The sequence below is a fragment of the Mycetomoellerius zeteki genome, unplaced genomic scaffold (assembly GCF_001594055.1).
Source record: "Mycetomoellerius zeteki isolate Tzet28-1 unplaced genomic scaffold, Tzet1.0 scaffold146, whole genome shotgun sequence".
In the NCBI taxonomy this organism is placed as follows: Eukaryota; Metazoa; Arthropoda; class Insecta; order Hymenoptera; family Formicidae; genus Mycetomoellerius; species Mycetomoellerius zeteki.
The window spans coordinates 89,341-93,127 of record NW_017256404.1 but is presented as its reverse complement, the minus strand read 5'-3'; positions in this window follow the sequence as shown (position 1 = coordinate 93,127).

Below are 3,787 nucleotides of genomic sequence, written 5' to 3'. Positions count from 1 at the left end.
TACATATATATATACATATACATATATATATTCCCATCTAAACGTGCGAAACTGGCATCACGCGATTCGACCTGCGCGATCTCGTTCTTCGACGTTTATCCATGTATATACGATCTGATGCTGAATCCTAGTCCGATGAAGCCATATTAGGCGGGGTAATTAACTACTTTTTCTTAAGAGATAAGTAGAAACGTCGCAATCGCGCATACCTTTCAGATGACATCCTATGTTGTCAAAGTAACCAATGTCGACTGCAGACTAAACGCGTAATTTTGCGGATCGTATTATCGAATATGCAGGAAATACTGTTTTCAAATAGTATTCTTTTAAATTTAAGTATATATATTTTGTGTCATCATAATAACTATACTTCAGGTTAATTGTAGAATAATTATGATAACTCACAAAGCAGCGCAATAATGTGCGATTCTTGAGAAATTTCTTTTTCGAAATAACAACAAAATTTCGATAATTCCTGCACAATCTTGAAAATACAATCTGAAAAGTGTTTATTCATGTGAGACGAATACCATTCCTTTCCACGCAGCATAGAGTTAGTATGCACGCTACGATGAAACGATACACAAAAAATAAAGTTTACTTGCATAGAACATTATGTAACAATAAGTTGAGTGAAGTCCTTCTTTATTGGACATATTATACTGCGTAATTAAAAAAGAAACCTGTATCTATATTAATTGTATTAATATGTGTATGCACTCACATTATGTTGTACAATATAAATAGTTTATTATGTAATATGTCATTTATAATAATATTGTTATTACTCGGTTCTTACACTCGCATATATATTATCACAACGCGACTCCAAGTTACTCTCGTTATCTTCCGTTACCTCGCACATGCGTGCACACGTACACGCACGCGCGCACACACGCGCGCGCGCGCGCATATTGTGCATATACATACATGTATATACCTTTTTTTTTTCTAAAAAAAGAACACTTAACGTCTCACTAGCAACCGTTAGTAGTAAATGGATGCTTTCCAATTGCTTAATACGTCGATCTTTAACACAACATATACAGAAATGCATAAAGTGTAGCATTATGCACGATTCAATTAAAACAGAATATATACGTTGTGATTTCGATCTGTTTTGGATAGAGTTAGATTAAATGTAGCTTTTTTCGCCTGTATTGAATAAAAAAAGCAAAAGTACCGGCCACTCAACGTCCTCCAATCTCATTTATAGCCGCGTGAGTTAGTAATATGTAATTGTCACTAGAAAACACATATAGCTTACATAGCCGACTAGTAGCTCTCAGGCTGAGTAAGAATGTGTAGTGTTGTATCGACGATTACGGCAATTGGAACGCAAAACTTATGTCGCCATATGCATGAAAGTGTCTAATTACATTTTACAATTGAAAAGCACCCAATATGTCCATTGAAGATAATGACGAAACAGAACTTTAAAATTTGTATTCAATTGAGAATTTTAATTTTTCGTTATCTTCTCCAAAGAAGGAGTGAAAAGGATTTTAGATGGACATGTAACTTTGATTTAGTGTACATATAAGAGTTTACTCTCTCCGAAAGCAATTTGGATTATATGTAATGAAGTGTTCATCCACAGTGAACTTGAGATTAACTGTAAATGCCCATTTGAAATCAGGGTTGATAAGAGATAATTTTCTTTAAGAATAAAACATTCTGTTTTTTTTTCAAACATGTTTTTAATGTTTTATACGTACTTTAAACAGTGGCTAGGATTATACCGTGTGCTTAGTTCGCGACCTAAACAATGGACGTTCTTGTTTAATCTATAGGTTAAATAAAGACATCTATCGTATAGGTCGCGGACTAAGCGTACGGTGTAAACCAGGCCATTATTATAAAAGAAACATGTTTAAAACATGTTTAAAGCATGATTTTTAACAACTCTGTTTGAAACTTTATTATCCATTCTAAAAGTAAAACTATATTTAAACATAAGCCATAAAGCACAGATCTCCAAAGGACGTTCTAATGATCACAGAACGTTGTTATGTCCTCTAAATATCCTAAGAATGTCCCCAGAATGCCTAAATAGATAAAGTATGTATAATTTCGATTTTAATGTCGATATAACTTTGCGCTCGATTCGCAATATTCTTAAATTGTGCGTCGCATTGCATCTTTTACGTAATACATGTACAGTCAATCTTCTATTTTATCTAATAATCAGCTATTGCATTTGTATGCATATTTGTTGCATGTAACGTTTTGTTCCTGAAACATTTTAATCGTAACTATTATAATTACATACTGTTTACTGTCTTCATACGCATCATTATTCATAAAGTAGATCATTAAAATACCGAATATGAAATTGACAATGATAAAGGTAAATGGAAAAAGAAAAGATATCAAAACGCATTTATACATGCATCGTAAATGTAAGTCATGAGTCGAGATTGTTACTGATCAGAATCGACATAGGTATTGTAAATCTTTAGACCAACTCCTAAGTGTTCCATATTTGTACCGGTTCAGTCGCAGTAAAACACAGTGCCTTATTAGATGATCTTTGAAACGATTGGGAAAAGAGTGCTGAATATACACGATATCTCATTAGTGTAAATAGCTGTCACATACCTGCGTATTTCTTCCAAGATAATGTCTGGTTGTAGCGTAATAAAACAAAATACAGAAATTAAATTCATTCAGAAGACATATATTCATCCGATCGCTAACAAGAGTATAGTATCGATGAAGATATTAAGTACTCTTCTCTTCTGTGCTCTCCTTTAGATACGATCAAAAGATATGTAACGCCATTAAAGCGAAAAGTATCATCACTTAGCGTACTGTTCTATTTAATTCGATAAAGCGATTTTAGTAATTTATACATTTAAGCAGTCGACATTGATCAGCTGTTCCCGTAGATTCGGAATTAATTACAGGAGAAAAAACGAATGAAAAACTCAAAGGTAATTGCGTGAAAAATCGTAAAGCATATCCTATATAGACGTACATTAATACCGGCTGTAGCGGAATTCTCTAACATTTTAGCGATGATTAACTAGCTATCGTTAACTAGCGACAGCCAAGGCAAGGACGATCCTGAAAAAAAGCGCGGCTCTCGTTGGTTGTCGCTAGTTAGCGATAGCGATAATATCGTCGATACAAGACGTACGTTAGAGAATTCCGCCGCTGTATGTTAATGCGACCTATTGTAAATAATTATTTACATCATACGATGTAAATAATCGAGACGTTATGTAGCCTTCGAACATGCTCCGTATTTTACGTGTAGATATATCATTTTCATACACCGTTAATCTATCGTTAATTTCACATTATCCAATCACGTATAATACTACGAAAATGTGACATATTTGTACAGTAACTACCGATGTCCGTAGGTGCATTTAGTTACGATCATGAACTTTATTATATTATTGGAACCGCGATTCTCACGAATTCGTGTTGAAACTTATCTCGCGCGCAACAATATTGGCTGATGTTGGCGCCATGTCGCACTCATTTTCTGTCTCGATCTTGCAATTTTGGTGATATTTCATTACGATTGATATTATAAATTTTGACATAAAACTTGACCTTTTTATATAAGAATTTATCAAGAAAAAAATAATCACGGTTTATATCCCTCATATATTACATCCAAATAGAACTATACATATATAGATTCATCACACAGTGCTACCATAAAATTTTAGCGAATGTAATTGTAATTATAAATATTGTATGTAACGATTAACACACATACACACACACACACACACACACACACACACACACACACACACACACACACACA